Source organism: Dendropsophus ebraccatus, chromosome 13 (genome assembly GCF_027789765.1).
Source record: "Dendropsophus ebraccatus isolate aDenEbr1 chromosome 13, aDenEbr1.pat, whole genome shotgun sequence".
NCBI lineage: Eukaryota > Metazoa > Chordata > Amphibia > Anura > Hylidae > Dendropsophus > Dendropsophus ebraccatus.
Genome location: NC_091466.1, coordinates 36673004 through 36698682, shown reverse-complemented (window position 1 = coordinate 36698682; position 25679 = coordinate 36673004). Strand labels below are relative to the sequence as shown.

Here is a 25679-nt window from a genome sequence, read left to right as displayed (position 1 = left end):
CTGCTCCACGTGTGTGCTTTATGCCTCGGGCCAGGTTCACACTGAGCAAAACTAGCGGAATTCTGCAGCAAAATTATCCGCCGCAGAATGCCGTTAGCCTCCCTCTCATAATGGGAGTCTATGGGAGGCGCGCGCTCCTGCTCTGTCCGCGCTGAAGAATGAACATGTTCATTCTTCAGCGCCGACAGAGCAGGAGCGCGCGCCTCCCATAGACTCCCATTATGAGAGGGAGGCTAACGGCATTCCGCTACTTTTGCTCAGTGTGAACCCAGCCTAGCAGTGCCGGTCCACTTTGTCACCTGTATTATTTTATTTCTATTTGAATTGTGGGCACCTTTGGGTATACCTGCAATTCAATGAGCCATAGACCTGTGCAATGTGCGGCCGCCAGCATGGCCATACATTTTGTGCACAGAGGGTTAACTACGGATGTTGTTTGCTGAACTGTGGCCACGTCAACAACGACCCTAGTGCATCTTGTGTCTGAACACTATTGTGGTTGTGGCATTGACAGCTATGTTTAGTGCAGTGCCGGAAAACTACAGCCATTGTTTTAACTGAAAATTATGGCCGTCATTTTTACGCTGTGTGAACATAGCCTTAGCCTGGATAACCCCTTTAATAGGCTGGATATATCCTCTCCATATCTCCAGTAGTCAACACTATAGAGAAGATTTTCTTTCTTCCAGAGAAAAGCTAATTTGCTTTCTTTTTCCTTATGATACATTGCAATGAGACTCCATACACAGCTGGATCTTTTTAATGAGAAACAGTTAGTCTAAGGGTTATTGCCATCCCAGACATTTAAGGCATATCCATAGTATATATCATAAATATGTAATAAGTGCAGGTCCACCTTGAGAACCCACATCTAGATCTCTGACCCTTTAAGGGATGTCAGAATCCCTCTGTTTGTACCTGGACTTGTCATACGCCTGTATCCTAGTGCGCGATTTACGTTTTTGTACTTACAGAAAAGAAAGCAAAATCTACAGCTTTCTAAACATTACAGTATATTACAGTAAGGAAAATGCATCTTCCATAGAATTCAGTGTAGCACCTACATTGGTATAAGCCCTAGGAAGTACAGGTCAGAAGCACTTCATATACAGAAGCAATAATACCGCCATTGCTGCATTGATTATTATTTTTTATTCAGGAGCTTCAAATACTCACAAGGGACGCAAAGAGAATAGGCCTCGGTAGTTGTCACTCTCCCCTGCAGGTAGCAGGCTGCATATCTGTAACACACAGGCGTAATTCCTCATACATACAATGTGTCAGATTATTGTAGGGCTGCACCTTTAAGAGACCAGTCCCTTCCTGGTTGCTGCATACTATCACCATACAGCTTCCCCAGCAAAACATTGCATTCAAGTCTGCCTATTACTATCTGTTACAACAGCTTCCTGACCTCCCCCCCTCCACTACTCTGCAAGGCCCCAACCCTGGAGACAAATATGATCCATCCCTATTCAGAAGACAAACTTCACAGCAGATGAAGCAATTCCACAATGCAGGATGCCCTGTAACATTGATCTGCAGTGACATCCAGCTAGCTGAGCTCTGCTACCCCCTTACAGCTTGGACAAGGTAGGCGCCTCTCACCCCTCATCTGTGCTATGAATTAACACCTTGATGCCATTATTGCTAACTGCAGGGACAAGCTCTGCCTCCTGGGCTCCCCTTAGGGAGTTCCCAGTCATATCAGGGAAACACATCACATTGGGTTTGTATGATAGAAAACAGAAAGCTGCATTCTTTTCCCCTATCTGACTCCTCATTTGGGGGCAGGGATATGAAAAGTTTCTCCAACAGAAAGTGATTAGCTGCAGGCAGTTTACTTCAAACCTAAGCACTGCAGAGAATGGATTTGGGCTGGGGAAGGGGAGATCTTCTGGAGCCAGCACACTGCTAACTACCTATGCAGCCGCCACCGCCTGGTGAGTAACACCTCAAACCTCTGCCAGGCTCTTCTATTGTGCTGGAACATTTGTATCTTGTTTGTAGAATAGTGCAGAATGTTTGTGCTGGGACTGTTACTATGTAGAAACCTGAGAATGAATTTAACCGTTTCCTATCCTTGTATTTACCTGTTTCATAGCCTTGTATTTACCTGTCTCCTATCCTTGAATATTAGGATGGTCATAAGCATTACTGTAATGAGTCCCGCTCTGTTCTCAGCTATACCAAAGGTTTGGCATCCTCCTGGCTATAGTTTAAGCTCTTCCCCATAGGAGATATTGGGCAAATTTGTAATAACTCTTGTTAAAAAAAATCATAACTGGTATATTTTTAATATAATGAGCCATATAAGGGCTTAGTTTTTGCGGGACAAATAGACCTTTTTAATGACATGCTTCACTTGATCATAAAACAAACTACAAAACAGAAAAAAAAAATCTGGGCCAAAATTGTAAAAAAGAAAAACCTGCAGTTCTGCACCTATTGAGGGATTTTGGTCCTACATTGTTCACTTTACAATGAAACTGAAACTGACAGTACGATTACAGCAACACGCAGTTTATATATATATATATATATATATATATATATATATATATATTATTATTATTATTATTATTTTTTTTTTTTTACTAACTTTTTTTTTACGAAAAAAAAAACATGGTTTTTGAATCGCAATAGTCTGACTTCTATAACCTCATCATTTTTCCGTCTACAGAGACATATGGGAGCTTATTTTTACACTAGTAGTTTGTAATGGTACAAGACTGGGGTGGATGGGACATTTTATTTGCTATGATTTTGATATGACCAAAAATATACAATTCTGGCATTTGGTATGTTCAAGCATTTCTGATAATGTAGTGTTAAAAGAAAAATAGACTTATCCTTCATGTACCTGCATTGTTTTAATAACCTGTTGCCTTTGGTTACGCCCACTAAGGCAGCCCATGCTCTGTTTAACTGCAATCCCCAGGAAGTACTGGCAGTTTGTCTCCACTTAGGGCTTATTGCCACGTGCCGTGAAACATGGACAGCATTACGTATCAATATTATGCTAAAAGCGGGAAAAGTGTTTAAATATTTGCGGCTCTGTAATGACACCTCTGCACGGCTGTGCTGTGTTTGGAATTTGTGTTTGTGTTTGGTCGTCAATTGCAGAGAGAAATTACAGATGTGTACAATGGGCCTTAGAAGAGCTACTATATCACAAGTTACTGCTGGCTATGATAGGTACAAGAACACACGGTGGGTCACTGCAGAATGGTCAGTGTCCATGATGGCCCCTATGCACTGCTGAAAGGGATTGCGGAGGGCACTAAACAGGACCAGGGGGCAGTGGAGGAGGTAGCCTGCTCTGATAAATCCCTTGTTCTTTTATATCATGTGATTCATCAGATATCAGGTTAACCTGACTGTAGAATTTAGCCTAGCCTCTTCTGATTCTGGGTTTATAAATGGAGGCCTGTGATTACCGGCAGACCTACAGAAAAATAAAAAGGGGACTGTCACATTAGGAAGCTGCTATTAAAGCAATGTAAAAAGCTAGCCTATTATACGGTTAGTTCTGTACTGACAATTACGCTCCTGGCCCACTTGCTAATGAAATATACTGGTGTACTTTGTTTAACCACTGATACAAGATATTACTCATATCATTCTGACATAAGTCAGAATTGATAGTTTCCATCACCTTCAGGGCCAAGTGTACCATTGTATTAATTGGTTGCTGATGAAATTGGATGAACATGTATTAAATGTTTGGGGAAATAAAACTGCAAGCTTCAAGGGCACCATATTCTGTGTAATAACTAATGTAATGCTTAATTTCTGGCACACTCCTGATAAAGAGATCCCTCATTTTATCACTGGAGCTCCAATAACATCACCAGTAGCAAAAGTCTTGTGACTCCTGCAGCTACTTCTATACTTAGAAAAGATTTCTAGCTGCAGTGGCGTAGCTACCATAGAGGCAGGGTAGTCAGTTGCTATGGGGCCCCTGCAGGAAGGGGGCCTGGGGGAGAAGGTAAAAGCGTGTGTCCATCTGCTTAACCCCTTATGTACTGCAGTGTGTAAGTGACCCAATGTTTACTTACTTGCTACAACACAAAAAAAAGAGTTAACAAGCAGAAGACAGAGATCTCTGCTTCACTGCACTGAAAACTTTGACCTCTGTTCTCCAGCCGAGCAATCAAGTAGGAAAGGAACATGTGCAAAAAGGAAAGGATTTTGCCTCTGGCCACGAGTTTACACTATATATGTGCAGTGCTTTGTGTTGTGCGTAAGGGGGGGGGGCCCTTAAAATTTTTTGCTATGGGGCCCCGTGAATCCTAGCTACATCCCTGTCTAGCTGGAAAGCATAAAGTCATTAGCTCAAGCAACTTTCTGAACTAAAGGCCCTGGGAGCATTCAGTCATATTCATCTCACTGTGGAGTCAGAGCAGAAGTGCTGGGGGTAGATATCTATGCATGTCTCCAAACATTCTATGGAGATCAGAGTCCATGTTGCTCTCTAGGCAATGATTACTTGATTCCCAAAGGAATTTTAGAGGGTTTTTAAGTAGGATCTCCTCATTTGGATTCTGCCTATCACTAAATAGTTATCTGCTTCTTTCTTTTTGATGTATCTGTAGGATCATAAATCTAAAAGTAATTCCTGCCAGATTCCTAATATAGACCATCTATCTTGGTGCAGAACCAGAAGACTCTCTTAGGAATGCTGCACATTGTGAGCCAAGATCTGAAGACCAGAAATGCTTATTTCGTAATTCTGGCATATTTGAGCATAGTCTCTTTGTGTCACGAGCGGATCATTGTTACGGCTATAAGGAAAAGAAACATTCTGGACTTGGAAAGTTGACATTTAGAAGTGCAGTCAAATTGTAGACCGAGCCAATGCATTCTAACTTGTTTACTAATGAGATGGGAGTTGCCAAGGCTGAGTAATTGATTGAATTTAAATATTATAATTTAGCTAAACCACACCCGTACGTGATGTCAAATAGCTGCAATGTCTCTGATGTTGCGTGTGGCTATTCAATGTCGGGACCAGATCCCCACGTTTGGAAGTGGGAAATGAAAAAGTTTCAGTGCCAGAGAGCAGAAGGCTTTAGCCATTTTCTGCTCCTGGACAATTCATTTAATCCTCCAATCTTTGTCAATGAAAATAGTTTACATGTGCTGTCTGGTATTTATTATGAGTTTGCAGATGTTTCATGTAAGACTGTTCATGTTTTCCTTCTCATATAGCCTATGATTGTCCTATTGATCTATTTCCAGGTGGTAAAGTTCCCTAGGGGAGGATATTTTCTTTGTCAGTTCCTGAAACCCAGGTTATGGGGAAATACTTTAAGAAGAACCTGGAAAAGGGATTTATTAATCTCTCCAAATCTTCTGCTGGGGCAGAGTCCTTTTTTGTAACCAAGAAAAGGGGTGCCCTTTGTCAAGATCACCATATGTAATCACTAGGCACCTATATTTTTTTTGTACTGATACCTGTACCTATTTTTACAGGTTTTTTTACATGACAGATTCCTTTAAAAGTAGTAATACCCATTAAAATTAGAGGAGCATACGTGGTTTGTTGTAATATAATTTCCCACGTTCCCCCGCCCCATCACCCCCCCTCGACTCTGCCGATTGGAAATCGTAAAACCTGCTGCTTCTAATAAAAAGTGCTTACAAAATTCAGCTCCACCATACATTAATACATTATCCTGGTCAAGCATTACCATCCATCCTTGGGGAGGATAAGACAGAAGGAGTTTTACAGTTTGCAATTCCACAGGTGTGTAAACAATTATTTAATCTTTATTGCTTCGCCAAGAATCAAAGCACCTGATATACAAGAGTCAATGCATTGTTGTGACTAGAGATAAGCGAACCGGGTTCGAGTCGATCCGAACCCGAAAGTTCGGTATTTGATTAGCGGGGGCTGCTGAACTTGGATAAAGCTCTAAGGTTGTCTGGAAAACATGGATACAGCCAATGACTATATAGATAGATAGTCCAGATAGCCTTAGGGCTTTATCCAAATTCAGCAGCCACCGCTAATCAAATGCCGAAAGTTCGGGTTCAGATGGACTCGAGCATGCTCGAGGTTCGCTCATCTCTAGTTGTGACTACTCCTGGTGATCATTTTCATGGTCATAATACCATTACACATTGTGCTCCATATAAAGAGGTAGTGATCACTTGTAGTGTAGTGATGTCTATTGGATATAACAATACCTGCAAAGTGTTTGCAGTCCTTACTTACTTGCATTCTATGTCTGGTTCCAGCTATCATTTGCAGGTCGTGGGGTTAATGAAGTCAGTGATGTGTAGAAGTGATGTGGCCACTCCATAAAATCTGCCACCCTTTAGAGTCTCCACAAATCTCCCACATGTAAAATAAATTCATTTCGCCTCATGGCAGAATTGGCCAGTTTTCGTGGCATTTTAAGGCTTCCTTCACACTGCCTTAAAATCTTGGAAAAACGCCAAAGAAAGCACCATTGCAGTTTTTTTTGTTTTGTTTCTTTTTTTGCAAAACCGCCAGCCGCCAGATATTAGCTGGAAGTCAATGGAAGTTTTTGATTTGCCTTAGAGTGGTATTACACGGGCCGAGCAGGGCCCGATAATACCTGTAAACGAGCAGCGATCTGCTAGATCGTTGCTCGTTTACTGGGCCTATTACACGGCCCGATAATCGTTTGACAAGAGCTGCAAGGACATCGTTACCGATGTACTTGCAGCCCTTGCTAAACTGGCATACATTACCCATCCACGTTCCAGGGCTGCTTCTGCCGGCCGCTTCTCCCAGGGTCCCGTGCGCGCTCTAGCATCACAGCGGCCTGTCAGCTGGTAGGCCGCTCAGCCAATCACAGGCCGGGACCGCTGCGGCCTGTGATTGGCTGAGCGGCCTATCAGCTGACAGGCCTCTGTGAAGCTAGAGCGCGCGCGGGACCCCAAGAGCAGCCCTGGAATGTGGATGGGTAATGTATATCGTTAGTCGCTGGCCACGCACCGCTATTACACGCAGCGGTGCGCGGTCGGCGCCCGACGAAAATAGGGTCTAACCTATATCAACGATCAGCCGATGATCGTTGTCATCGGCTGATCGTTGCATTTATTACACGGAGCGATAATCGGCCGAATCGGGCCAATTCGGCCGATTATCGTTCCGTGTAATAGTACCCTTAGACACATGGCATTTTTTAAGGGTGATGTTTTTCTCTTCTCCTTGGTGTTTTTAAGGCTCTGTTGCATTTTTGACAAAACGCAGATTGATGGGGGTGTGGTGTTTTTTCTGCAAACTGTGGTGGTTTTCTCCCATAGACTTCAATGGAAGTCGTCTGCTCCAAAGAAAAAAAATGCCTTAGCCTATGTATATGGCGTTTTTTAGTAGCTTTTTTTTCTGGGAGTGAAATGCCACAGTCTGGTCCCCAGGGGTCCAGGCTGTGCTGCTTGCCCCCTTTTCTGAGCTGCTTTGTTAAGAAAAACCTGACAAACACATAAATCTGTTGAAAAATTTCAGAAAAAGATTTGTGGCATAGGTGAGCATCCAATATTGACCTACATTTGTACTTAGTAATATTTCTCTATGTGATGCTTTACCTCTTTTTTTTTTTACATTTTTATTTCCCATGTCAGGAAGGTGCTAAGTTAGCTAAACTGAGAGAAAATCATATATTTGTTGAAATAATGACATGAATTTTAGGTGGAAAGTGTCTCCTTTCGTTATACATAATTTCCCCTGCAGAGTTCTCTATGGATCCAGCTGCAACTAAGACTAGGGGGTAGATTTATCAAACATGGTGTAAAGCATGGGTCTCCAAACTGCGACCCTCCAGATGTTGCAAAACTACATTTCCCATCATGCCTGGACAGCGAAATCCAAAGCTTTAGCTGTCCAGGCATCATGGGAGTTGCAGTTTCGCAACAGCTGGAGGGCCGAAGTTTGGAGACCCATGGTGTAAAGTGACACTGGCTCAGTTGCCCCTAGCAACCAATCAGATTCCACCTTTTATTCCTCACAGACTCTTTAAAAAATGAAAGGTGGAATCTGATTGGTTGCTAGGGGCAACTAAGCCAGTTTCACTTTTAACCATCTTTGATAAATCTCCCCCTAGGTGTTCCCTGATAATCTCTGCAGATCTGCAGATATTTTTAGGATTTGCACATTACTTTTTCTAGATGATGCCAAACTGTAAAGTGGTTATTACAAAAGAGGATAGTATACTGTTTCAGATAAATGTGGATAAGTTGGAGGCTTGGGCTCAACACTAGTGTTGGGCGGACTTCAGAAAAGTGTCTGGTTCGGCCATGTGTAAGTTTATGCACATGGGAAGATTGCCAGGATTTTTTTTTTTTTTACAAAATGGGAAAATATTTTGTTAAACTGACAGGAAAAGGGCATTTTAGTTGACAGACTAGAGGGGAAAAAAGTTTCTACAACAACATAGAGCGGGATTTTTTTTACCGAAAGAGCTGTGAAACAATGGAATTCACTGTCAAAGGAAATTATGAAAAAGTCAATAAAAGTTCAGAAGGGGCCTGGGTACATTTCTAGTGCAATGATATTACAGGTTAGAGGGGTTAGTGATCTGTGGATTTATTCTGATTGCTGGATTTGGAGTCAAAAAGTTATTTTTAAGGGCCCTATTACACGGAACGATAATCGGCCGAATCGGCCCTATCCGGCCGATTATTGTTCCTTGTAATAAACACAACGATCAGCAGATGACAATGATCTTCGGCTGACGGTTGATATAGGTTTGGACCTATAATTGTCTGGCACCGACTTTGCATTGCTACGCGTAATAGCGGTGCGCTGCTGGTGGCTGACCATTTGCAAAGTGCATACATCACCTATCTATGGTCCAGGGCTCCTCTTGTGCTCTGCTTCTCTCTCAATCACTGGCATGGACCGCCGCAGCCGCTCTGCGGTAACAATGTCCATGCAGCCCTTTTACTATTATCGGTCCGTGTAATCTGCTAGATCAACGCTTGTTTACAGTTTTTATCAGGCCCCCATTGCGTCGTGTAATAGTACCCTAACACAACCAAATGTTTTGTCATAAGTGAATGTAGGATAGGAAATATTCAATTACAGGAAACTAGAAAGGCCTAAAGGGCCGACATGTACCCCATATAAACCCCTCTTTAAAACTTAGCTTTTATTGACTCCAGTTAAAACAAACAGTTACTACAGTGTTAGTGATAGATCAGAACTACACCCAGCACACAAGTTTGAACACCAGCCAGGATGGGATTGTTGGCTGGATCCTTCAAAGTTCCAGCACCATGGCAGACAGTAGCCAATGCCAGAGACAGCAGTCAACACAGGGGTCGCCCCGGACCCGGTCGACCTTTAAAGCCAAGGTGCTTTTTGATTGTCATGGTAGTAAAATGGCTGGTCATCTATTACATGGCTTGATGATTGCGCTTATCTGCTGATTGCTGGGTCTATTACACGGGGAGATATCTGCCTAAATTTGCGGGTAATCTCTTTATGTAAGGGCTTATTCCCACATCCACTGTCACTGCTGTGTTGCAGAGATTCAAACAGTTTCCCCGCTCCCGGCATGATGTTGATCCATCAAGCCGGGCGGGGAAACATTCCATTACAGGGCTTTCCCATCCGTAGGGTCCGCAAAGTTATAAACGTGTGAATGTGCCCTAATAGGGCCTTAGGAAAACTATGGGACAGGTTGGGTCATAGAAAAGGTAATAGTGGTAAGCGAACTTGCTGAACCTAAATGCTCGGCATCTAAACCCCAGTGGCTGGAGAAGTTAAATGCAGTCCTAGGGCTGCTGGGAAAACATGGATTTTTTTCAAGACTCCCTAGTCCAACTTTACAAGCCACCAGGAGTGGGCAAGTTCACTTATCGCTAGTTATAGATTAAACTTGGTGGAGTCTTGTCTTTTTTTTTTTAACTTGCCAGCTATGTAACGATATGTGAAGAGTTAACTGAGAAGCAGTAATAGATGGTCTGACCCACACTCCAAGCAAGCGTAGATCTCCTAGATCGCTTACCAAGCCCAATAGATTGCTAGCGATGTTCGCGCAGCCCTTTCCTTTAATCAGCTGTGCATCTCTTAAAGGGGTAGTGCGGCGCTAAGAAATTATTCACAAAATAACACACATTACAAAGTTATACAACTTTGTAATCTATGTTATGTATGTGAATCGCCCCCTTCCCCGTGTTCCCCCACCCCCGCACGTTGACCCGCTAGTGTAGTGTACCATACATACCTGACGCGCGTCGCCCCCGACCCCGATCTTCTGTCAACTACGTAATCTTCGGGAGGCCGGCCGAATCGCTGCAGCCGTCCCTGATGCCGGGGTCCCTCTGCCGCGTCATCGGCTGCTCAGCCACGACTGGCTGAGCATAACTGTGCTCAGCCAATCGCGGCTGAGCAGCTGATGACGCGGATCGGGGACGACGCGCATCAGATATGTATGGTACACTACACTTCCGGGTCCATGTGCGGGGCTGGGGGAACACAGGGAAGGGGGCGATTCACATACATAACATACAATACAAAGTTGTATAACTTTGTAATGTGTGTTATTTTGTGAATAATTTCTTAGCGCCGCCTGCGCCGCACTACCCCTTTAAAGGAAATATACAAAACTGTTGATAGGTGCGTGGAGCTGAGTAGTTGGTGATCTCGCCGCAGGTTTATGTTGCTCCTCTGTGTTGTTTTTCAGTAATTTAATAAAGAAATGAATATGCTAATGAATCCATTAGGAGCCCTGGGGGCATTCCTTTCCCCTTCAGTGTACCATCCTGCCCACCCACCAGCTCTTATGTCCTCCTTCTTATGTATATTCATATTCATTGTGAGATCTCTCTGTTCTCATTTTTGATTGAAAATATCTTTATTACAATCAGTCGTCGTCAGGCATACATAAACTGTGACGCAGCACAGTTCAATAAATAAGACACTACATACTCAGCACCATGGTACAACATACAGCACAGGCTCCCTACGCTATACATCATACCACCCGCTACACTAGCATTCCCGCATACCTTAACAATCCTAAAACAACAAACAATAAAGCAATACAGACAAGTGATGGGGTAAGTATTCATAGTGAAATTTCGCTGTTACTGCGCATGCACAAGATGTGCAGGGTATATGCATAAGTAGACCAACAAAACACAACAATCACTGAACTCAGGGAGAACAGTGAGAAATTCCAATGGAGTACTCATTTACGAGTCTCCATTGATTGTCCCATACAAAATTTAAATATGCAAAAAAGGGGTCCGTGGAGCCTCAGTTACGAGTCTCAAAACACGGGAATAGCCAGTGATTAGTGATATAGTGATTGTTGTGTTTTGTTGGTCTATTTATCATTGCCCCAGTAGCCAGAATCCTGCTCCACACTGACGAGGGGCAAATACCCCGAAACTGCAGTCTGTGGATGGATGCCTAGCCTTGGTAACCCTTGTCTTATGTCGTCATACTCGCCACAGAGTTAGACTTTGACTCACAGGGGCCACCCTGGTGTTTCCCTATTTAGGTCCTAAAGCTCGCAACAGAGTGAGGACCTGAGGGACTACGTATCAGGGTGGTTTGGTGCTCTCCCCACTAGGAGGCACCCCTTGGCAATGGGCTTCCTTCTCTGGAGAGAGGGATATCTGGCTATTCCCGTGTTTTGAGACTCGTAACTGAGGCTCCACGGACCCCTTTTTTGCATATTTAAATTTTGTATGGGACAATCAATGGAGACTCGTAAATGAGTACTCCATTGGAATTTCTCACTGTTCTCCCTGAGTTCAGTGATTGTTGTGTTTTGTTGGTCTATTTATCATTGCCCCAGTAGCCAGAATCCTGCTCCACACTGACGAGGGGCTAATACCCCGAAACTGCAGTCTGTGGATGGATGCCTAGCCTTGGTAACCCTTGTCTTATGTCGTCATACTCGCCACAGAGTTAGACTTTGACTCACAGGGGCCACCCTGGTGTTTCCCTATTTAGGTCCTAAAGCTCGCAACAGAGTGAGGACCTGAGGGACTACGTATCAGGGTGGTTTGGTGCTCTCCCCACTAGGAGGCACCCCTTGGCAATGGGCTTCCTTCTCTGGAGAGAGGGATATCTGGCTATTCCCGTGTTTTGAGACTCGTAACTGAGGCTCCATGGACCCCTTTTTTGCATATTTAAATTTTGTATGGGACAATCAATGGAGACTCGTAAATGAGTACTCCATTGGAATTTCTCACTGTTCTCCCTGAGTTCAGTGATTGTTGTGTTTTGTTGGTCTATTTATCATTGCCCCAGTAGCCAGAATCCTGCTCCACACTGACGAGGGGCAAATACCCGAAACTGCAGTCTGTGGATGGATGCCTAGCCTTGGTAACCCTTGTCTTATGTCGTCATACTCGCCACAGAGTTAGACTTTGACTCACAGGGGCCACCCTGGTGTTTCCCTATTTAGGTCCTAAAGCTCGCAACAGAGTGAGGACCTGAGGGACTACGTATCAGGGTGGTTTGGTGCTCTCCCCACTAGGAGGCACCCCTTGGCAATGGGCTTCCTTCTCTGGAGAGAGGGATATCTGGCTATTCCCGTGTTTTGAGACTCGTAACTGAGGCTCCACGGACCCCTTTTTTGCATATATGCATAAGTAGGAGGATGCAGAAGCCAGTAGGTGGGCAGGACGGTGCAGTGAGGGGCCGAGAAACGCCCCCACCGCTCCTAACGAATTCATCGGTATATTTCTTTTTTATTAAATTACTGAAAAACAGTGCCGAGGAGCAATATAAGAAGACTTGCAGTGGGACTAGCAACTACTTAGCTCCAAGTACCAGAAGGTTCAACATGTTAAAAGACAGCGATCAGCCAATGAGCAAGCATTTGCACGCTCATCTGCTGATCGCTGTCTCAATTACACAGGGAGATATCTGATATCCGTGTAATACGGCCTTAAATATGTTGTCAGTGACCCCGTAATGTCATCTTTCTCTTTTTTTTATCTATATGACCAGGATAATATGTCAAATTATTGTAACCTGATGTGAGACTTCTAGGATCCCTGAGAGGGGGGGGACACTGCTGCAGTAAAGGAATGTAGGGTGGGGGTTTCTCAGGAATGTCACCTTTTGCCATGTTTTATCCTTATACAGGTCTTCAAAGAAAAAAGAAGCTGGGGGGGGTGGGGGTGTCTTCAAGGCGTGGCATGAATGCAGATGGCCTGAAGGGTTTAGCACTTGTAGCCAAGGATCTTGGCAGCTAAAATGTAGGCTCATGAATTGCTCCTCTACAATATCACACAAACCAGTAGCGGAAGTAATCTGAGTGCAGAGAACAATGTGATAATTACCCAAGTTACAAGATGTAAGCTTTCTCTTTGGCTATACAACCCTTTTTATTGTCCCACCAAGACCTCTTTAGCATTTCCTGCACAGCAGGAGCATACCATGTTTTATCCAGTACAGCAGAAGGATCAGATATTTTACAGATCACATGCTTCAGCCTTTTCCTTCCTTCCTTTGACTGCTATTTTTTTTTATCATATGCCCTTCTTATGGTGCGTTTACACAGAGAGATTTATCTGACAGATTTTTGAAGCCAAAGCCAGGAATGGATCAGAAAAGAGGATAGATCCCAGTCTTTCCTTTATGACCTGTTCTCTGTTTATAGTCTGTTCCTGGCTTTGGCTTCAGAGATCTGTCAGATAAATCTCTGTGTGTAAACGCAGCATTAGACAGATAACACAATTTACATGTTGCACATTTGGATTTGCTTATCACCGTCACAAGACAAGATTGTGCGGCAAGGGCTTTTATGGACATTGCTAGCGATGTCCGTGCAGACCTTGCTTTGGTGTCAGTAAGTGGAAAATAATGAACATGCTTGCTTACCCCTCATGGTACCACCGGTGTCCCCCGCTGACTGCAGCTGCCGCAGACACTTCTGAACTCGTCTCTGCAGTGACAGCCCGCTCAGCCAATCACTGACCACAGCGCTGTCCCATCTCATATTGGCCAATGATTGATTGAGGCAGCAGTCACTGTAGAGACTGGTTCGTAAGTGGGGGATGCGGGACACAGAGAGAGTGTGGAGAGGTAAGTATATCTTCTTTATTATTTTCTATATACTGAATCAGCTGTTGGCCATCACCATTTATATTTACACCATCGCGTCACCTATTGACACGGCTGCTGTTGGCTGTGTCAAACAACGGCCGTTGTTCTACATATTCATCCCACCGATACTGCATTATGAGCCGGATGAACATTATTTTAAAATCCTTACAATCCGGCCGCCGTATGGGTATAACTGAGCATCAAGCATTCATTCTCAGTTACACTATGGCAGCAAGACAGCCCCACTGTGTGTGAACTGTTAATTATTTCTGGCCCCTGTTTGGACAACAGCCGTTTTGCACTGATTTTTTTTATATGACAAGAACAGCCGTTGTTTTAATTGGCAACAACAGCCGTTCTTGTCATAAAAAAATATTTAGTGTGAACATAGCCTTAGGGTGCTCTGACACTGTGCAGTTTTGTTGTGCAGTTTTTCAAACTAAGGGCCCTATTCCACTGGACGATTATCGTTCAGATTATCGTTAAATCGTTCGAATCTAAACGATAATCGTTCGGTTGAAATGCAGTTAACGATTAACGACCGAACGAGAAATCGTTGATCGCTTTATAAGACCTGGACCTATTTTTATCGTTGCTCGTTCGCAAATCGTTCGCGTTGAATAAGACATCGTTCGGTCGTTCGCAATAGATACGAATGCAATAGCGAATAAATAGCGAAGAAAAAACGATCGCAATTACGATCATAAGTAACGATTATCGTTCAATGGAAATGAGTGAACGTTTTCAGGTCTTTCGCAATAGTGGTCGTTTGCGATCGTTAATCGTTAATGATATGCAAACGATAATCGTCCAGTGGAATAGGGCCCTTAGTGTCTCCCATTCTCACACCACCTCCTCTCCTCGTCCCCTTACTGTTGGTGTTCCCCAAGGCTCTGTACTTGGGCCTCTTCCCTTCTCCATCTACACCTCTGGCCTGGGACATATCATAGAGTCCCACGGCTTCAGCTACCTCCTCTACACCGATGACACTCAGATCTACCTCTCTGGTCCGGATGTCACCTCTTTGCTATCCAGGATTCCAGAGTGTCTATCGGCCATATCCTCCTTCTTCTCCTCCCGCTTTCTAAAACTCAACATGGACAAAACAGAACTTATCATCTTTCCCCCATCTCGCTCCACCCCTCCTTCTAATCTGTCAATCACTATCAATGGCTGCACTCTGTCCCCTGTCCCCGAAGTCCGCTGCCTTGGGGTCACCTTTGACTCTGCCCTGTCCTTTAAACCACATATTCAGGCCCTGACCACCTCCTGCCGCCTTCACCTCAAAAACATTTCCAGAATCCGCTCTTTCCTCACCCCTGACTCCACCAAACTATTGGTACATGCTCTCATTATCTCCCGCTTGGACTACTGTAACATCCTCCTCTCTGGCCTTCCAGCTAACTCCCTTGATCCCCTCCAGTCTATCCTTAACACTGCTGCCCGACTAATCCACCTTTCCCCTCGCTTTGCCTCTGCCTCTCCCCTCTGCCAATCCCTCCACTGGCTCCCCATTGCCCAACGTATTCACTTTAAACTGTTGACCATGACATCAAGGCCATCCACAACCTGTCCCCTCCGTACATCTCTGACCTGATATCCCGCTACCGTCCCTCACGCAACCTTCGATCCTCCAGTGACCTCCGTCTGCGCTCCCCCCTTGTTCGTACCTCGCACAACCGCCTCAAAGACTTTGCCCGAGCCTCCCCCATACTCTGGAACTCGCTACCCCGACACATCCGTCTCTCATCCACCATCATGTCCTTCAAAAGTAACCTGAAAACCCATCTCTTCAAACTAGGCTACAACATACAATAACTCTGCATCACACTTGAATGGCTACACTTTACCTCCTGTTTCTCTCCCTATACCATATAGATTGTAAGCCCTCCTGGGCAGGGTACTCTTCCCCCATGTACCAGTCTGTCTTTTGCCGTCACGTAATGTTTTCTGATCTTGTATTGTTCCTGCCTGTTGCCTTTCTATTGTATAGTGCTCTGGAATTAAGGGCGCTTTATAAATAAATAATAATAATAAAATAGAAGCAGAGATGTGTCATGGCCGCGGCGGCGTCCCGGGCCCCGGGCCGCCGCCGCGACCGCCATCCTGCCCAGGCAGCTGCCGGGGTCCTGGTGCAGGGACCCGGCGCTGCGGTCTGTTCGGCCCCGGGGGGCGCCTCACCTCGTCCCGCTCCGCCTTCCGTCTGTGCCGGCCGGCGCGCGCGTCCCCGCCTCCTAGGGCGCGCGCGCGCCGGCTGTCTCAGATTTAAAGGGCCAGTCCGTCCCTAATTGATAGTTGCACCCAATCACTCCCAATCACTCCCTATAAATCCCAGCATGCCCTGTCCCCTGTGTTGGAGCCTCTACATGCTTCCCATAGCGTTTGGCCCAGCTCCCTGTTGTTCCTAATACCTGTCCGCTACCTGGTCCCTAGTCCTTGTTCCTGATTCCTGTCCGCTACCCAGTCCCTACTCCTAGTCCCTGGTTCCTGCTTCCCGTCTCTCTGCTGTTCCTGTGTTCAGCCTGTCACCTGCGGTACGCTCACACGCCATTGTCAGTACCTGCTCCTGTCACGCCTCGCCTGCCGTCACCAGCAACCAAGCCAGGGGTAGCGACCTGGGGGTCGCCTGCCGCAGCAAGTCCATCCCGCCTTGCGGCGGGCTCTGGTGAAAACCAGCGGCCCCTTAGACTCCGCTCCCTGGTGAGGTTTGTGCCATCGCTGGTCCCGGTCCAGTGGATCCACTACTCCGGGCGTTACAAGATGTTCTTCTGTAAAGACACCATGTGATGCCCCTGCGTTATATATGGCCCCAGATGATTCACACCTTGTCATCAACACCTTGTGAAGATACGAATCAGAAGGAATGATTCACAGACTCTTCTATACCACACATTACTTCGAGAGGTTTACCGGTCGCATTTATAGGGAAGGGATGACATGAAAGCTGCATATATCTGTTATGTGTAGTGGTATTATTCTATATATTAACTTTATGGTATTCCCAAAGTAGTAGTGGCATCAGAATCATCTATATTGTAAAGCTGAAGTTGTAAAGTGTCAAGCCTGGTCTATTGCAGATACCTGGTCTGTGGTAAGTATCCCACCGAGTGAGTGTGCAACATAATACTGTAACCTGGTCGCTTAATAATGCATAAACATTACAAGTCCTAATAACCAGAAGTTCCGCTGACACAAGTCTATGAGCCCATTGTTCTCTAATAGTTCATCATAGAGCACCCCAAGGCTATGTTCATACTTTATGTACTTTAACATCTTCTTTGGCATCTATTGGGGTAATGTGACTTAAAATTCACTGCCTCGGGTCTTAAACAGGTTGCTGAGTAGAAAATTTATACACAGTAACATATATATATATATATATATATATATATATATATATATATACACTCACCGGCCACTTTATTAATTACACCATGCTAGTAACAAGTGGTCTTTTGCTGCTGTAGCCCACCTGCCTCAAAGTTCGCCGTACTGTGCGTTCAGAGATGCTCTTCTGCCTATCTTGGTTGTAACGGTTGGCTATTTGAGTCACTGTTGTCTTTCTATCAGCTCGAACCAGTCTGCCCATTCTCCTCTGACCTCTGGCATCAACAAGGCATTTCCGCCCACAGAACTGCCGCTCACTGGATGTTTTTTCTTTTTCGGACCATTCTCTGTAAACCCTAGAGATGGTTGTGCGTGAAAATCCCAGTAGATCAGCAGTTTCTGAAATACTCAGACCAGCCCTTCTGGCACCAACAACCATGCCACGTTCAAAGGCCCTCAAATCACCTTTCTTCCCCATACTGATGCTCGGTTTGAACTGCAGGAGATTGTCTTGACCATGTCTACATGCCTAAATGCACTGAGTTGCCGCCATGTGATTGGCTGATTAGAAATTAAGTGGTAACGTGCAGTTAACAAGGTGTACCTAATAAAGTGGCCGGTGAGTGTGTATATATATATATATATAAGAGGCAGTTCTGAAGGCAAAAGGGGGTCCAACCCGTTACTAGCATGGTGTACCTAATAAAGTGGCCGGTGAGTGTATATATATATATATATATATATTTATTTATTTATTTATTTTAAAAGAGGTCAGACTGGGTTTACCCCTTGGCAACACATGCTGTACATGTATATGGCACAGCCAAAATTACTGTGTCCTTGAGGGGTAAAAGAAGAAAAACAACAACAACAACAACAACAACAGTATCCACCTGCCCGGTTCATCACTGCTGCTGTCCTAACACTCACCAGATCCCCACTGATCTCTATTCTAAAGACAGGAAATGTCTCCTCAGCCATTCACTGGCCACAGCAGTTTCCCGCATCAGTCAGTGAGGTCAGTCATTGGCTGAGGAGACCTTTCCAGCCATCTCTTAACTTGAAACAAGACCAAAAAGTCATGCTAGTTTTTAACCTTTTATTTTGTTTAAATTGTTAATATCCCCCCCAAAAAGTTTCTTTTAAGTGCCAATAAATAAAACAGCAAAGCTTAATGAACTCTACAATTTGGCAGAACAGGCAGATTATCTTATGTGGATTGAAACCACCTACCTAAAGTTGATGTCAAACGTGAGAAAAGGCATCTAGATCAAATTTACGCTATACAGTGTACAGTGCATTATCTGGGTCACTATGGTCACAGCCATACCAAATTTGTATAGTTTTTTTTTTAACTATTTCCACTTTGGCACAATAGAAACTATCTCCCTAACAAAAACTGTCGCCATGTTGCAAGATCCATAGCGTTCTTATCTTTTGTGCCACAGAGCTGGTTTTGGGCTAATTTTTTGCGGGAAGATATATCGTTTTTATTGATACCAGGTTTTACATATATTTCTAAAGTGGATTAATTAAATACAGCAATTCTGATGCTGTTTTTTTTTTAATTTACAGCGAGTGTCGTGCAATATAATTAATGATATAGTTTTATAGATTGGGTCGTTACGGACGTGGTGATACCAAACATTTTGGTTTTGCGTTTTTGGGATGTTTTTATGTAACATTTTATTGTATATAAGGAATGTAATGCATTTTTACTATTGGGGGGGCTGGGGGGGTTGCGTTTTGGTGCAAACAGTTTTTTTTACTTTTACACTGGTGTACATTACTGAGATCTCTCCTCTTTTCAAATCCATTCCTGGCTTTGGCTGTAAAAATCTGTCAGATATCTGTTGGTGTAATAGGGCGCTTATACAGATTTGTAAACTACTTTATTTTTTTTTTAAAACTTAAAGCGATTGTACCATCCCCCACGCCCCCAGTGTGCCAAAACCCCTCCCCTATGTGACGCGGCTTCATTGATTGCAATGGAGCAGCGTCACAGAGGGGAGGGTAGAACGTCATACTGGGGGCAGGCGGGCCCTTCTCCAGTGCTTCTCCAAGCACTTCTCCAGTGTTCCAGCCATTCGCTGAAACTGGACCGTGGCGCTGGTCTATTGTTGTTAAAATTTTTAAAGCCATGTATCTGATTGTACATTTGCGTTAAGCCTTCCAGTGGAGTATTCTTTCCAGTCGGACACAGTGCTCTCTGCTGCTACCTCTGTCCATGTCAGGAACTATCCAGAGCAGCGGCAAATCCATATAGAAAACCTCTCCTTCCATGGAAGTTTCTGTCTCGGACAGAGATGTCAGCAGAGAGCACTGTGTCAGACTGGAAAAAATACACCAATAAAAGGCTTGAGCTTTTTAACCCCTTAAGGACCGGGCCTAAAATGGCCTTAAGAACCGAGGCAAATTTTATGAATATGATCTGTGTCACTTTATTAATAACTTGGGACTGCTTTTACCTATCCGGCTGATTCTGAGATTGTTTTCTCGTGACATATGGTACTTTACATTTCTGGTAAATTGGAGTTGATACTTATAACTAATCTTTATGGGGAAAAAACAAAATAACATGAAAAATTTGGAAAAAATGCATTTTTCTAACTTTGAAACTTTTCTGCTCATACAGAAAATGGTTATGCCACATAAATTATATATTAAATAGCATTAGCAACAGGTCTACTTTATGTTGGCAGCATTTATTAAACTATCTTTCATTTGTTTTTAGACAATAGAAAGCTTAAAACACTAGCAGCAATTTTCAAAATTTTCAGTAAAATTTAAAAATCAGATATTTTTAGGGACCTGTTCAGGTTTAGGCTATGTTCACATTGGGTAAGAGACCGGACGTTCCGTGACCCCAGCCGGGGTACTTAAGTACCGGCCGGTGATCTTTCCGGCCTCGGAGCTCCGATGCGGGCGCATCAGCGCGCCCACATCCGAGCTCCCCATAGCACACAGTGAAGCAAGCGGCCGGAGCCGCTCGCTTCACTGTGTGAACTAACAGGTCTATCTGCAGTCAGAAATTTACTGAATTCCAGCCGCAGAAAACTGACCTGTCAGTTCTTCCGGCGCCGCATGGGATCCCATTGAAAATAAGACTATGTTCCACCCCGCAAAACTACAGCCGTAGTTCTGCGGCAAGACCTACGGCCGTAGTTTTACGTAGTGTGAACATAGCCTTAAAGTGTATTTAAGGAAACTGTTTGTTAGAAAGCCCCACAAAGCATCCCATTTCAGAAACTGCACCCCAAACTTTGCAAAAGCACATCCAGAAGGTTTTTTAACCCTTTAGGGGAGTCACAGAAATCAAAGCTAAGTGTGTAAGAAATTTGAAAATTTTAATTTTCTGTGCAGAGATTTTATTGTAATCCAATATCTTTCATAATTGTAAACCTATTACCAGAGAAATGCCCCCCAATATTTATTGCCCCGTTTCTGCAGTTTATAGAAATACCCCATATGTGGCCCTAATGCGCTATTTGACGCAACCACAAGCCTTCACAGATTTTCAGAAAAATGTAGCGTGAAAAAGGAAAAATTCAATTTTTTAAACTAAAACGTTGTTCTACCCTTCAATTTTTCATTTTAAAGAGGATAAAAGAAAAAGAAAATGCCAAACGTGTAGTGCAGTTTCTCCCGAGTACAGAAATACCCCACATATGGACAAAGTGCCAAGCGGGCGCAGGACGAGCCTCCAAAGGGAAGGAGCACCAATTGGCCTATGGAAGCTGAATTTCACTGGAATGGATTTCAAGGGCCATTTCGCATTTACAAAGCTTTCGTGCTGCCAAAACAGTGGACACCAAGTGACCCCATTCTGGAAACTACACCCCTCAAGGAACCTAACAAGGGGTGCAGTGAGCATATGGACCCCACTAGTGATGGGCACAAATGTGGAACATGTGACGTGAAAGGGAAAATTTTCAATTTTTCACTTTCACGGCACAAATGTGGCCGTTATCAAGGGGCCCATATCCTCACTGCACCCCTTGTTAGATTCCTTAAGGGGTGAAGTTTCAGGACTGGGGTCATTTGTGGGGGGTTTCTACTGTCCTGGCAGCACAAAGGCTTTGTAATTGCATCATGGCAAGCCTCTAATAGGAATGGCGGCCATACCTATTTAGTTGTGGAAAAGGGACAATTTTTAATTTATTTGGGGGTATTAGGCCAATTATTAGTTTACAAAACACAGTAATCACTGAACTCAGTGAGAACAGCGAAAAAAATTCCAATGAAGTACTCAATCAAGAGTCTCCACTGATGCCCCCAAAAATGTAAATATGCAAAACAAGAGTCCGTGGAGCCTCAGTTACGAGTCTCAAACACACGGGATAGCCAGATATCTCTAGCCTGTTGCCAACGGGGTGCCTCCACGATGGGGAGAGCACCACACCACCCTGATAAATAACCCCTTAAGTCCCACTCGGTTGCGAGTATTGGAACATAGACAGGGAAACAACAGGGTGGCCCCTTTTGTCAATGTCTAACTCAAGGTGCGAGTATTGCGATCATGACAAGGGCTTGCAAAGGCAGGCTTCCACCCACAGACAGCCGTTTCAGGGTTTTTGCCCCTCGTCAGTGTGGGGTAGGATTCTGGCTAGTTGGGGCAATGAAAAATCAACCAACAAAACACAGTAATCACTGAACTCAGGGAGAACAGCGAAAAAAATTCCAATGAAGTACTCAATCAAGAGTCTCCACTGATGCCCCCAAAAATTTAAATATGCAAAACAAGAGTCCGTGGAGCCTCAGTTACGAGTCTCAAACACACGGGATAGCCAGATATCTCTAGCCTGTTGCCAACGGGGTGCCTCCACGATGGGGAGAGCACCACACCACCCTGATAAATAACCCCAATTATTAGTTTATAAGATTGAAAAGAACAGGAGTCCATCAAATTCAACCTGGGTTGATCCAAAGGAAGGCAAAAAAACCCTTGTGAGGCAGATGACAGTAGCCTCATCACAGGGAAAAAGTTCCTACCCGACTCCAAAATGGCAATCAGAATAATCCATGGATCAACGTGACCCCTGAAATAGGAATAAGGGGAAGAATTTCGAAAATATTGAACTCCAATGACGTGTGGTACGCCTTAAAGCGATCCTGCATGCAGAGGCCGGGGTGATCAGGACAGGCTTCACACTGGAAAATGGTGTCCTTCCTGATCCCCCCCTGTTACGCCACACTCTGCACTTCTTCTGGGGTCTCCAATTATCCTGTGTGCGTGACGTCACCTGGAAAATGTTGCCCTGGTATGATACAGGGTCCTTCATATCCAGAAGCGCTGGGTCCGTTCTATGGCTGCTAAATATTAGGGCTTTATTACTGCTTCTGATATTTTCGGATCGCGCCACAAGCTACAGTAGCTCGGGCAGCGAGGGACGGGAAGAGGGGGTGCTGGTATAAAAGTTATCCCTGTACAGGAGGTAACCTTTATTTAGCAGTGGGAAGATCAGTTCCCAAACGATCTTCCCACTAACTCGGAGGATAGGGGGGCATCTGGGGGCTGGATTCGGGTGTCCCTTCCTTCATACACTCTAAGGGTAAGTGCCGTCGGACTGATGCAGACGAGTGTCTCCTCCGTTGTCATAGACATTCTATGCAAAGGCGGGTTCCGCCCTCTGTTCAAAGAATGAACGTGTTCATTCTTTGGATGGACGACGGAATACACCCGTGCATAACATGGGGTCTATGACATCGGCGCCTGCATCAGTCCGCTGGCAGGTGTCAGCTGCGGAATGCACAAAGGGTTATCCTTCGCCATTTCGCAGTGTGCACGTACCCTAAATCTGTAAGTGTACCCTGAGGTACTCTCACAAAGCTTGTAGAATTTCACGCCATACTGTGATCTCTTATTGGGACGATACTGGCGGAAAAGATGTGTCTGGGGGGCAGCTACGCTACCCCCAGACATGTCACTGGATGATAAGGATGAGGATGAATGGTGGAAAAAAGGATAGCCCCCCCCATTCATCCTCACTGGCTGTTTTGGTGTCGGAGGGAATAATAGCGTATGCCACTGACGCCGAAAACACCCTGGGGGCCATTTTTATATGGGGATTGGTATATGGGGTATGTAAATGTGTAGTGGTGTACTGTAAAACTTTATTTCGTGTAGTGTAATAGTGTTTTTTACATGTTTTTTTAACATTTAGTATAAAAAAAAAACCTACACCAAAAAAGGTGTTGCTGATAAATGACGCACTTATCAGCAGACAGTGGCATTAGGATATAGAAAAAAAAACACCCTGTGCCTAAAAGGAGGAGTTGATGATTAGTGCACGTAAGTGCGCTGCTGATCAGCACTCAGCGGCGATAGGGTGCGTAAAATGGAAAGAAAAAAAAACCACTTTCTTCAACCCTATAGCTACTGATTGACATACAATTATCAGCCACAGTAGCAGTAGGGCAGTAGGACGCAAAAGACGAAAAAATCCGAAGTATGACAACGGGGGAGCCGAGAAAAGCCGAAGATTACCGACGGGACCGAAGGAAAAAGCCGAAGACAGCCGACCAGAAGAAGGACGCCGCAGGACCCAGAAGATATCGCTCCTGACCCTGTCCCCCTTTGTTGGGGGACATTTGTCGCAGTGATCGGGACGTGGCTCCGTGGCCACCATTACTTTTTACAGTACACCAAAGTAACTTTCTGACTCCATTTGATTTAAAAACAATTTTCTCAGGAGTACCCCTTTAAGGTAAATCAGCAATGTTATACAGCAACTTATTCCCCTCTTCCCACATGCATGTTTAGCCATACCTATAATCCACTCTGTGCTGATGACAAACTCTGGCATGACGCAGGCATTATTTAAATTTTAGTAAACAAACTGCTTTAAAAAAAGGAAGCACAAACTAAATGTCAATCCATACTACTATACAAGGACAGCGCAGGGATGAATGAGATAAAAGGTAGGATTATATGACAGACACCAGAGACACCACCGGTTCTTATGCATCAGCACACAAATTTCCTCCAAGTTTGGTATTTTCCAGACACATACTACATTTGGCTATAACTTGAGGAGTAGAAAATTTTTACAGTACTATATTAGGAATTGACTTGACAATCTGTTGCTTAGCAATAAAGCTATATTGATAGAATAAAAAAAAATGTGCTGGTATTCTTGCAATCAAATACAGTAGGTATCAGAATTAGCAACTAATTACAATAAAAAAACAAAAACATTTCTTATATACAAATATATTTAAATGTTTTAATATTCACAAATCAACACTTGAGACAGATTTACCAAAGGGTGTAAACTGGCCGTAACAACCAATCACAGCGTGGTACAATGAAAGCCGAGCTGTGAGCCGTGTTCCCCTCTAATTTGTGCCCTCATTATTAAAGGGGTTATCCAGCGCTACCAAAACATGGCCACTTTTCCCCCTACTGTTGTCTCCAGTTTACTTTAATGGAACTGAGTTTCAAAACCCCACCCAATCTGGAGACAACAGTAAGGGAAAAGTGGCCATGTTTTTGTACTGCTGGATAATCCCTTTAAGGAAAAAATAAGAAAAGGGAAAAGTAAAAAAAACGAAAAACAAAAAAACAGACACTTATTATTATTTATTTTTTTAAAGTGCCCTTGAATCCAGAACGCTATACATATGATCAGGGTTTAATATACAGAACATCCACGTACAGAATGTAACATAAAGTCAAATAAACATAACAGACTGGTATATCGGGAGAGGACAGACAAATTTTAGATGTCCTTCATGACACAAAAACACCTTTTTCATTGGCATGAATTGCATTGGCATTAACACATTAACGCATTAACACATACAATGTACATCAAGCCAAAGACTAAAATAATCACCCCTGGCCGCCAATTTTAGTTCCTTCTTCCCTGGCCTTTGTACTTTTACTAAACATTTTCTGAATCTGGTTATCATCACCCATGTAACGACACTGTCCGTTGAATGCAAGTCTTGGACAGTTTCCCTGGACGGCATAATGTATCAACTCTTTGAATCGCCGCTGCACAATAGAAATATCCCCATAAACATTGAAAAAATAGAGTGTTTTGCTAGGCATACTGTATTCTTTGAGAAGGGGAAGGAGATGACTGATGCCATTTTATCTATCGGCTAGTGTCACCTTTCCATGTAATCCTGCCTGTGATGATAATGATGAGACTGCTGAACTCTACATAACAGGGAGTATCTGGCTTATTAGGATTGGGGCCCTATTAGACAAAGCGAGACCCTGTCAAATCCGGCCGATTCGGCAGATTACCGCCCCTGTGTAATAGAGACAATGATAAGCCAAAGAAGGGGTCGT

The 25679-nt window shown here is 44.1% G+C and overlaps 1 protein-coding gene across 3 annotated transcripts in view; it reads left to right on the top strand.

Annotated features, from left to right (window-relative positions):
- Positions 1–1336: 1336 nt before the first annotated feature.
- The window catches only part of LOC138770287 (death-associated protein kinase 2-like), a 92682-nt gene continuing 68339 nt past the window's right edge, over positions 1337–25679 (top strand). For 2 of the 3 annotated variants that reach the window (XM_069949270.1, XM_069949268.1), the window contains exon 1: positions 1337–1593. The gene's annotated coding sequence lies outside the window, so the exon portion shown is untranslated. Of the gene's footprint in view, positions 1594–1771; positions 1944–25679 lie in introns of those variants that run through there. The other variant, XM_069949269.1, reaches the window with a different exon arrangement.